Genomic DNA, 12,354 nt, shown 5'->3' on the forward strand with positions numbered 1-12,354 from the left:
CTGATACATTGTGCTCACACACAGCCAAGGTGAATGGACAGTGTTTCCCAGACGCCGAGCATTTGATGTGTTGATAATAACCCTGACGCAGATTCAAGGGATGCCCTCGGCATTTATGTGTATTTGTATATATACACATAATTCTATACAAGTTCTTTAATTTGTGTTGCGTGTTTATGAACCTCTATTTCTTTTTGTAACCCTGGGTTGAATAATGAAGAATGAATTACCCTCTACCACACACTTAACATTCAGCAATGATAATGTGCATACAAATTAAGGAATTCAGCGATTAAAGCCAGTGGTAGTCTGTGAGCTAGACAACTAATGTGTAAATTATATAAATTGTGAAATGTAAAAAAAACAAAACAAACAAAAAAAACAAACAGAATGCCTTCAGGTGAGTTGAACCGAATGAAAAAAAAAATATCATGGGAATGACTCATGCAGTGTTTACATGGCTTGAGAGCCACAAATTGACTTGAATTGATAAACATTTACTTCACATGCGACCCCAAAATGCATAAGAGGCTCAGAGAGCAGTCAAACTTCTCACTACCACCACAGATAACACAGACGACACACTAAATCATGACACATAAACATTACAGTGAGGAGATAAGGCAGCTTTAATGTCCCGCAGATGATCCCATGTTGGAGCAACAAAGTTGCAGGAAAAAAGGCAGCAGCTCCGAGGAGTGCCAGCCTCTAATCTGGAAGGACATTACAGCTCTCCCTAGAGGGATGCCGCCTGGCCCCAAACATTAAGCTTTGCCTGGAGCGCATAGGACAGCCATGGTGTCTGGCTTTCCACCTCCTCTGGACCAAGGACTTTCTTTCTTTGCAAAAAAATGTTGTGGAACAGCCCCTCCTCCCTCCCAGCTTGCATGATTGGGTTGATTAGGATCATGAGGAGTGGGAAAATGTGGAGGAAGTGAATAAATATATATATATATATATATATATATATTTTTTTTTTTTTAAAGTCAAATGAATGGCGATGGTAATACTGCGGTGAGGTAAATGAATCCTATTGATGGGGCATATCAAATTACCAACTAAGTCCAGGTGGTGGAAGTTAACTGGGTGCTACTGAAATCCTATTACAGACTCCCCACCCTCCTTTTCTTTCTCCCTCCCCTCCCCCTCATCCATTTCTCCCTTTTTCTCCTGCCTAGCATCAGAGGAATGGGGATTGCGGATTGTGGCAAGCTGATTCAGACTTAGGTAAAATGACATCTAACTGATGTTGAGACTGGCAGCAGGCTCCTGTAGCAGAGAGATAAGACCATTGCTGCTGGCATTTCAATTACACTTTACTGCCCCGCACATCTGTTGCGAGAGCTACTTTTCAGCCTTTTCCCCTCAGGCAAATACAGCCTTACTTTGACTCCACTGGCTTTCTTTGACTGCACAGCCTCCTTCCTCATTCTTTATCCACAACAAATTCAGATTGTCTTCCTCCTTAGCTTCACTCTGCCCACTGTTTGTAATCTATTTGTTCGGCCTGTTTAACTCAGAGGAAGCCGGGGCTGGACAGATGACAGAGACACAGGAAAAGAAGGCTGAATCGCAGGTGGAATAATACGGGATGCAAGGGTGGGAGACAGTCAAGCAGAGAAAAAAGGGTACCGCAGGTGGACAGAGGCATGCAGCAGGGAGCAACACAAATAGACAGATAGTAATTACACAACACTAATAAATATGGGCGTGAGATGAAACGTTAGTGTGGAAAACAAAGTGGACTCTACTGGCTAAGTGCACAGATGTAGAGGGCACAGACAGGTGGGCTGGTAGGCAGGAAGAAAACTCCTCCTGTGGCTCTCTGATTTGAATTGAAGCTAAACAGATCAAAGACAAAACGTTCCGTCCTGTGACTGAACATCAGATCACAAAGTCTGCCTTTAACCTACGAGACAAGAGGAACTTTGAGAAGCTTTTAAGAAAAGGTAGGGAAACCCTGGACAATTCACTAACAAGAACAGACCAGCGTGGAAAGGTCTGTATTCCGCTTTGAAGATACGAGAGTAGTTTGAGGTGCTTCTGTTTCCTGCAGTCGCTTCTCATCCTGGAACACTGACAGCTATTGCTTTCTACAGTTACAGCATTTCAACTGTTCATACGCTTACTTTAAGATCCACACTCACATAAGCATTTCTGCATTTCTTTTGGTCAGCTAGGAGGCCATTCATTTTCTCCACATTTTTCATATTTTCATGGCTCCAAACAAATCCAACTATGCTATGGTGGTTGGAGTGACATAGCTGAAGTTATGTTTACACAGATCGACAGGACGGGGGCAATTTTGGTATTCGTTTTTGCATGAAATTGTGCTTGCGTTTCCATCTGCTAAGACCAACTCTTATCACAAATGCAAACACAGATCAATTTTGTTGTGGCTTCAGTTGACAGAAGCTTCTCCAATTCACCAAAACCTTTCACGCATGATAAGTTTTGCCTGTTTGATTTACTCTTTACTTTTTCTTTAAGCAAGTCCAGATGAAGAAAAACAGCCCAGTTGCCAGGATAAAATGTTAGCATTTAATGTTACTGCAGATACAGATACACAGATATGTCCAAGTATGTGGCATCGGCTTTGCACCATATTGACACAAAATGTGGCATATCATGTTGTGACAAGGCTGCTAAACTGGTGACAACAGTTCAAATCTACATTTCAGCATTTGTGAGCGTGAAACTATTGGATACTTTTGATGAGGGACTGCGGCTTTTCAAATTTTGCAAGCATGACACCAGTAGATATCTTTAAGAGGGCTCAGGACAATTCCCAGCTGTGTTTGTTGTGGCCAGAAAGATTTTTACAAGAAGTCTGCACATTTCTAGATGTGTTTGTGGCGACAAAACAGGTACTTTAAGTCAAACCTCGATGTTTTCTGAATCATAACTGCACGCTTGGAGCTCTATTTTATTTCTGATTCTACAGATGTATTCTGATGTATTATATATCTTTAGGATGATGTGTACTGACTGCATTGACCACTGTTGCAAACCAAAATCCCCTGTGGGAACAATAAAGACCCTCTAATGTAATCTGATTTAATGTTATCTTATATAATCTAATCTGAAGTAGCAATTTAAAGAAACCTAAATCTTTTAATTTAACTGTGGTTGCCAGAAATGTACTCACAGTCATTCTGCCGATTGAGTTTAAAAAAACAAAAACATAACTCGTGGATACAACATCCTCATTGATGGACGCTTTCCATCTGCAGTCTCTCATTATAATAATGTCTGCGTGTAGAGATGGCTTATTGTGAATAGAGCCTACACTATGATGTAAGCTGACCAACATATACATGCCACAGAAAGTGCAGAAAGTTCCATGTGTGGATCGAAGTAAAATAACTATTATATTGTTGTTGCTGCACTCACTCACTCACTCACACATACTTCAAAGAATTACAATCAAACAAACTGCTGTGGGGCTGATTCTCCAGATCATTAAAACTTACGCACACACAGGACCAATTTAGGACACATATCTATGTCTATGTCTGTGTGTGTGTGTGTGTGTGTGTGTGTGTGTGTGTGTGTGTGTGTGTGTGTGTGTGTGTGTGTGTGTGTGTGTGTGTGTGCGTGCGTGAGTCTGCACATGTGTGCTGCCCTGGAAGATTTAATTAGGCTGGGAGCAGTTAGAAGAGATTAACATCCATGCTGTCTGAGCTGTCATGTCGACGGAGCGTGTCAAAGCCCTCCGCTGTCCCCATCACTGCTGAATTACAGACTGGAACAGGTGTCTCTGCAGTGTCACAACACACACATACACACACAATAGACGCCCTTACATATTGCATCCAGGACTAAATAAAACTAATATGATTCTGGCAATGATAACACGGAATGAGTTGTTGTCACAAACAGAAACTTACATTGGTAGGGTGGTTTGTGCATATACAACAGTTGAAGACAGAAATCATACAACATGCAAAAATCAAGTGAATCTTAATGGTGCAATAAGTACAATTTTTACTTTCTCACAGCAGGAAATAACTAGAATTTATCTGCAGGGACTTAATGAGGTAGTTGATCAAAACCAATGACTCAAGAAATGCTTCCCTGCAAAGCCAAAAAAATACAAATCTACAAAATAAAATGTATCTTAAAGTGGGACTATGGAGTTTTGGAGAAGACATTCAAACTCAGAATTTTAATATTTACAATATTAATGAGGTAATAATACAAACTCTCTTTTTTTCCCATAGCTGAATAAACATGCTGTTCTCAGCAGAAAATAAGGTGCCCAGAACACTGTCTAAAGCTAGAAAGGTGGCAGGGTCCGCCAAATATAAACAAAGTAAAACAGTATGAAATTGTGTTTTTCTTTAAGCCAGGTTGTTTATTTAGTCATGAAAACAAAGACAGTTTGTTTATTCTGTTTGTTTCAACATTAAAGTCAGTCAATCAAGCTCTTTCTCTTCTGATGTCCTCCCCAGTAGTACATAGTGTAGTACATAGTAGCTGATATTATACTAAGCAAAGGGTCACATGAATGTGTGCTGTGAGTGTGAGTGGCACATCAAGGTGAAATGGAAGCATGCACAATCTCACTGAACATGTTTTAGGTGACCATCTAAATGACTTATTTCTACCCCTAACCTCTGCGTTACCCTTTGAACCGACCTGCCAGTCAGACACAAGGTTTGGCACTGAAATAGCTTTGCTGGTGCTGCCTCAGGATAGGATTGCATTCAGGACCAAACGCTGTCTTTGATCTCCATCGATCCGGCGTGTGGCCAGATAGCGTTGCTTCCTGGAAGAAGCCCGGATAAATTATTAAAGAAAGCATTCTAAATGTGTTGTCCAAGACCTCTACAGAGAGAATGAGCACTTTGTCCTTTTGATGGTGATGGCTGAGCAGACTTTATTATGACTGATCTGAAAAAATAATTATGTCTCCATAAAGTGAAAGCTGTAACTGAGACCACGCTAATTAAACGCTTGTTTGTTAACTTAAATTATTGATGAGCTTGGCTGTCAAAATAGCGTTGTTTTGACCAGATATATTGCAACCACATTCAAGGCCAACTGACAATTTTGTCTTGATTATAGATGTAAATTATTGGTCTGTTTCACTGCTGTTTACTCACATAATTATGTAATCAAACCTTGTTATGATAATAAATATATGACTTTTTACTTGTTAACAATTTCTGCTGAAATACGTTTATGTCCACTTGTGTTTTTTAAGTAATGGTAAATTGAGGGTGCCAAAAAAAATTTGACCTGTTATACTCTCTCATTACTACACTATCACTATGTAACACAAGGTTTAGTGATGAACTATAGTACAGTTTGTAGTCCCTCTTCTGCTGTCATTAAAACCGAAATGATATAAATGCAATAATAGTAATTTGTAAAATAGAAAAAATGCTTTATGCATGCAGAGGATAAGTTCAGGAGTCTCACAGCCTGAGGAGATAAGCTGCCCTGTAGTCTGGTGGTATGACAGTGGATACTTCGGTATCTCTTAGCAGATGGCAGAGGGGTGAACAGCGTTGGCTTTTAGTATTCTTTGGTTTTCTGTACAGACGCCTCATTTCATCAAAATCACTGATGCTCTGTAGATGGGTATCATTGGTTTTCTGGGAGGTGCTGAAGATACTTTCTCTGCACAAACATGCCAGCTTGTGACGTTTCCAGTCAGGATGATTTGTATACCTTCTCCGTTAAATTCGATGAGAACTTGGCACAAGTTTCCTTGAGAAATAAAGCTGGTTGTGAGCTTTCTTTTCATGTATAAAGACCATGACAGGGTCTCTGTGATGTTGATTCCCAGGAATCTTACACTGTTCACCTGCTCCACCTCAGCTCCACTGATGTAGACAGGTCTGTGTCTTTGCCTTCTTTCTTCTAAAATCAACAGTCCAATTCTTGGATTGTGCAGTAGGTTGTTCTCTGTGCAACATTTTGCACGATTGTTGGTTTCTTCCCCGCCAACAATAAGATTTAAGTGCTGATGATCATGTAGAAAGTGTGTATATGTGGTTACTGTAGCTGGCCAGCAGCCTAGGGAGACTGTTCTATCACAGTCTTGGCAGGACTCCATTTTGCTGATGAGTTTGTGTGCGAGAAACTGTTAAGTAAAACTGCTCCAGGGGCTCAGACTGGAGCAAAAAATAGACTTTTTCCCTTTAAAATCAGTTTATCATGAAAACATTGCCCAGTGGTCTAAATGAAACAATAACAATCTGGTATTAGTCAAAGTTACCATATTCATCACCAAACTGGGGTTCACTGAATCACCTTGGTCACACTGTGATTCCCTCACACCATAACACAAGCGAGCCGAGCAGATCTGTGAGCCCTGTCCATAGCCATCAGAGACAGGCAGGCTGATGGCTGCTGGCAGCTCTGCCTGTTCCTCTCTTGTTGTCTTTGATCAGTCTGATCACTGACGCCCAGCGTGCCAACTACCCTCAGTACCGGGGACTACCTGACACCGCCAGGAGCGCAAATCTCTCACACACACACACACACACACACACACACACACACACACACACACACACATTCCAGTCCAACACATGCATGCATAGTCAGCAGTGGTGGAATGTAATACATTTATTCTAGTGTTGTTCTTAATTTGGGGTACTTAGTTGCTATTCACTTTACAAATGATACAAATGTTCTCATAAAAAACAGATGAAGAGCTTCTGAAATATGTTTTGTTATAAATAAATCTACAACTGCATCTAAAAAAAACCTAAAACATTTTGTTATTATTATTATTATTATTTAGTTTTTCATGCAAAGGCATTTTGAGGTTCCAGCTTCTCAAATGTGAAAATCTGCTTTAACCCTCTAATCATTTTAATAATTCAAATATATTTGTAGTAATCTTGAATGATGTACTATTAGTTAGATAAAAACAACCACTGTGAAGGTCTCACCTAGAGGTCTTTGTAATTGTGATCGTATTTCACATTACTCTCAGACTTATAAGTCTTTAATAGAGAGATGAACCAGCAGAGTAGTCTATCATGAAAACAATTATTTGTAACCAACTTACACTTTCTTCGCTACTTCTGATTGTAACAGTGTGTTTCTCACAGAGTGGTATTAGTACTTATACACTGGAGGCCTTGAAACAAAGTAAACTTAGTTTTAGTAGAATACCATACTATCAGATGACTGAGCAAGTTCATTCCCCAGACTGTGAGGATCCTCGGAATCATCCTCAGGACAGCAAAAAATACTTTTTTAATTTAATGGCTTATCCAACCTGGATACGTCAGAATCTGACCTTGTGACATGCATTAAGAATAACTATAATAACTTCATAGAAATAGCCAATCTTCTTGCTGATGGTCTCATTTGCTTATGTAGGTCATATAGAACCATCAGCCTGAATCAGAGCTGCATTATGCAGCATTTCGATAGTTTTTTTAAACAGTTTATTGAGAAATTGGATAAGAATATATTGAAATATTGTCAGAGAGTAAGATTAAATTATAATTAAGAGGAGAAGGATCAAAAGCAATAAATATAATATATAAACATTTTAAAGAACTTACAGCAACAGATTTTAATGTCTTGGCATCAAATAGAACAGTAAGCATTGCTATGTGATACAGCTGTTTAACTGTTCTGGAATAACATCATGCAAGTCACATGAACAGCATGACACTGTGCTCCACTGACAGGTATCACTTCCTGGCAGGTGCTATTTAAAACTGACGTGTCACTGGCAGACACCTATTCTCATAGGCAGCTGTCACCTTTGCTGTATCTAATCTAATGGGGTTGCCATAGATACTCCCTAGTTGGAAAACTACAGTTTATTACAACTTTGTTTTTTATCTTAATAGCTCAGGCCATCAGCAAATGGTAAATTATAAACAAACTGTAAACATCCATCCCTATTTTTCCGACAGACTTCCTGAATCTACTTTGATCATATTTGCTTTAGCCCACTCACAAGTTTATCCATTAATGATTGTTATTATAAAGTTTGAACCAATTGATAGTGACATTATGGGTGTGGCTACTTTTGGTGTCACCTCCAAGTAAAGTGGTGTCAATAATTTAGAAAACAGTCATTAAGTGAGCAACTTGTATGATTGTCTGACTGTAGGTGTCTTTTATGCCTCATTGGACATACTGTATTAACTATTCAAATGCATTCGGATTTCCCAGTGAATACTTTAGTGAGTACAGTGCTATCATAGCTAATAGAAGCAATGGCTGGAGGTACAAAACTGAAACCCCAAAGATGTCATAAAAGGTGTCACAAAATGTTATTTTGAGGTTTGCATGGTACAGGACATATTGTAACAATAGGGGTGCACTTTGAACTGTAGAGAACAAAAGTCAAAATAATATGGGCTATAGATATCAGAATAGCCAGTCTTATGTACATAAAATGTTACTAGTTGTTACTTTAGCACTCACTGAAAAGTGGGAAACCTTTTCAGTGGGTCTGGGTTGAGTCCCCAAGGTGGCACTAGGCTGAAGGCCCGCTCAAGCAGGGCAGCTCAGCTGTGGCTAAGCTCCTGCAAAACCCAGTGACAGTGAGGAAGGTCACAAGCCAGCAATAGGTGTGGATAGCAGTATGACAGGGGAACACCGAGGGACGGCCTGAGCCCCTATGGGAAAGGACGGAGGTCACGGTCCCGCATGTGTAGGGTGGGTACGTTTGTGTGTGTGTGTGTGTGTGTGTGTGTGTGTGTGTGTCAGGGAGACAGGGGTTCATGACTCCTGGGGGAGCAACATGCAAGACCTTGAGTTACGCCTGCTATACATAACCTGACAGACTGTTCACAAAGTTGCACGCTGACAATGTCATCCAGATGTCATCATGTCACTAACACAAGAAACCCCCGGACACACAAACACACAACACACACTTGACTATTCCTGCCCTCCTTTACCTTCCCACCTTCTCTTTTTTCCTTCAGTGTGATGTTGCTGCTGTCAGTTTAGCTCCCCAATGACCGATGACGACTTAAGGTGCTGACACAAGGAAGAGGAGGATGGGACCCTTTAAACATGTTTCAGGTACATAAACACACACATATACACACACACACACACACACACTTTTTGCCCAGACTCATACACACACACCTGAAGGTAAACTGACAAAACAACACAGTAATATTCCTACAGTAGTTTTGGTTTGTTTGTACTCAGTCTGAGATGCCCCATGGAAAAGTGAGCTAATATGCGGGGGAAGTTGTGAGATACCTAGCTATTGATCCTGGGGGCCATGAGTCCCAGCAGCAGCCTTTTAAATGTCAGCTTTTAATTTCCTTCTCCCTCCTTCACTGAAAAAGATTTATTCAAAGCAGTGCTGTTCCAGGAGATATCAGATAGCACGGTGACAGTCTTTTAAAGAGCTTTTGTTTGGTTTCAGCATTCATGGGGTTTTTTTTTGTATCAGACTCTTTTATTCAGGCGGAGGAGGAGGAGGAAGTTTCTGCATTGGGCACTGAGTTGAAAGGCAATCTCTCCCTGCCATTGTAAGGCGATGTACGACTGGAACTTCTTTAATTAGGGCTTCTCTCGCATTGAGTGACAGCAATGGCCAATACCCTCCAGACACTGATGGAGGTCAAACACACACACACACACACACGCACACACACACGAATCAAATCACAAATACACACACGGACACAAACAAACAGCAGAATTGTTAAAACATTAACCTTCTGTATTATGGATGAAAATTGTACAGCTCACACAACACTACAGAAGCTTTTTATTGCCTTCATTTAATTACAGAGTCACACACTGCACATTCTATAGAAAACACGGTGGCCCTATAATAAGATCACATACTCATGTTGTGATTTGATGTGTGTGTTTTTTTCTCTGCAGAGTGTGTCCTTGTTGGAGTCGATATGTGCTCAATGTGTCCTGGTCAACCGGCTGCAAACTGTCAGATGTATAGGGCTCTAGAATGTCTGCTTAATTGTCAGGGTGTTTGGAGAGCTTTCTGGCAATGAGACCAGTTAATGTTCTCGAACATGCTGTTCCCATTTTATTATCACGCTGCACACACTGACCCTCACAGCCATGGACTCACAAATAGGTATTATTATGAAACTTATCCCTTATGTTAAATAGATACAAAATAGCACAATATGTCTTCTTTTAGAGGCTGATGACATCAAGAAGGATTCCTACGAATGCATCACCAGCAAAACCATTGTTTTCTTATGGTAAGCCATGCTGCAAGTTGCGTTTTTCTAGCAGTTTTTAAGAGTTGAAATTGTTTAAAATTGGCAGCTCAATGTGCAAAGCTGCATCATTTTTTTCATGAATTACATAATATGTCCAGTTGTGCACACAGCCCCACTTTTCCAAGACACAAGCTTGCCTTTCCAAGGCCTCTTCAAAGCGGCCGTGCCTGTGGTGACAAGCGAGTGTGTGATCGGGGCCCTACTCCTATACAAGCTTTTATTAAACTGATAATGTTTACTTTCCTGTAAAGGGTAACCCCACCAACCTTAAACATGTGTGTTTAAAATGTGTTTACAGGTCTTGGGGACTACTGCTGAATACATGCAAAAGAAAGTAGTTTAAAGCCTTTGGTGTCTCCGGCAGAAGCTATGTGTTACCTATGTTACCTTCCAGTGATATCACTCAGTTGCACTGTGGGTAATGTAGGAACCACATTTTTGAAAAGCAAGACGAATGCATTGTATTTTTTTTTTTTTAATCATTTTCACTGTCCATTATAAGTCTAATAGTGTAACTGAAGTGCAGTGATAGACTAGTTGACTATTAGATCTCCCCAAGACCTATACACACACTTTAGAGCGTAAAATTGATGGAGTTATATTATGATCTGCCAGAAAACTTTGGTATCTGCCAATACTGCTTCGGATCCAATACTCACTTATATATTGATTAAATACACGTCTACTAACAGCTGCTTTCACAAGCTGCATGATTATATATTGATTTTATATGTTATTTACATGATATGAAAAAATCTGATGAGGAAAGAAGCCATGGCCTTGGCTCCACCACACAGTATTGGGACAACGACATGTGAGTTGGTGTACATAAAGATAAAGCAAAACAAAAAAGTACAATCTCTGAAAAAGAGGTCCTGAAGAAAGGAAGTTTTCCTTTTTTTATATATATTTGGAGCCACAAGCTCTGTGCTGTGACAGGGACAGAGCTAGTTCCAGCCAGTCCACCTCCACTCCCTCAGCAGCAGCACTGCCGCTGCCACAGGCACTCAATGAGGGATGAACAGAGCGGTGGTAACAGCCAACTGCTGCACTTCGCTCCTTCCCTTTCCCTACACCCATTTGTCTTCTCACCTTCTCTTTCCCCTTCGCCTTCTGCTTTAAACATGGAAGAGTTAATTTGCTCATTCTGCAGGCAGCATCTCTTTCTATTTATCTTTCTTCATGTTTTTTTTTCTCCATCGCTTCTCTCTCTCTCTCTCTCTCTCTCTCTGTCTCAGGCAGGGCTGTGCTGTCAGGCCCTTCCAGAGCAGTGGGGTTGTCAGGAGTGATGGATGACTATCAACCTTCTGCTGTCTTCCACTACGCTCCTGGGAGATTTACAGGCTCGCTGACTACCAGGCATGAAAACCAATCTCTCTTTCTCATTCTTCCCTCCCTTCCTCCATCCATGCCTGCCTCACTCTTTCCATCTCACTCCCTCGATTTCAACATCTCCGCCGTTACCAAAAAAAGCTTTCATAATGGAGAGATGTGTGCAAAACAACATTGAAATTCGTGTGTGGACAGAGGGAAGCGATCGCTCCTCTTGAGGGTTATTGTGGATGTGTCAGAGGGGAATAGCATCCTCAGAGCGATACGCCTGATCTTTGACAGCCTATCTTGCCCATCTTCATCTTCTCCATTGCTTCCAGCTCCTGCACCAGCTTGTAACACATGAAAATCCATCCATGTTACTCTTGCTGGTGGTAATTATGGCATCGAAGAAAGGTGCTGGGCTAATTGCTGTCTCAAAATAGTAATTGCTTTATTATCGCAGCCATTTTTGGTAATGATCGTTCAAAGGCATTATGTTAATGCCATTAAACAGTTTCATTATTATTCTCACTTGCACTAATTGACGGGTATTTTTCATGGCTGGGGCCCCCAAATAAAGTTGTATTTGAGAAACTCAATCTTTTTTGCAAAGAGCATTAAGCATGAAAAATCCAGACCAAACTGCTGCAGGACATTGGTGCCACAATTATCCTCGTCACACACTTTTAAGTCGAGTGAGAAGTACACAAACCATGACACCACACCAAGGTCAGAGAATAATCACCCAGCCCAGCGATATCTCCTTGACCAAAGACCCGTTTCTATTGAGACATCACATCCGCAAATGATCAAATATTGTGTCTCCACATTT

General features: G+C 40.7%; 1 protein-coding gene across 6 annotated transcripts in view; it reads right to left on the reverse strand.

Annotated features, from left to right (window-relative positions):
• The window catches only part of agbl4 (ATP/GTP binding protein-like 4), a 279,730-nt gene that overhangs the window by 167,027 nt on the left and 100,349 nt on the right, over positions 1–12,354 (reverse strand). The gene's annotated exons all lie outside the window — the stretch shown is intronic.

The sequence above is a fragment of the Acanthopagrus latus genome, chromosome 11 (assembly GCF_904848185.1).
Source record: "Acanthopagrus latus isolate v.2019 chromosome 11, fAcaLat1.1, whole genome shotgun sequence".
NCBI lineage: Eukaryota > Metazoa > Chordata > Actinopteri > Spariformes > Sparidae > Acanthopagrus > Acanthopagrus latus.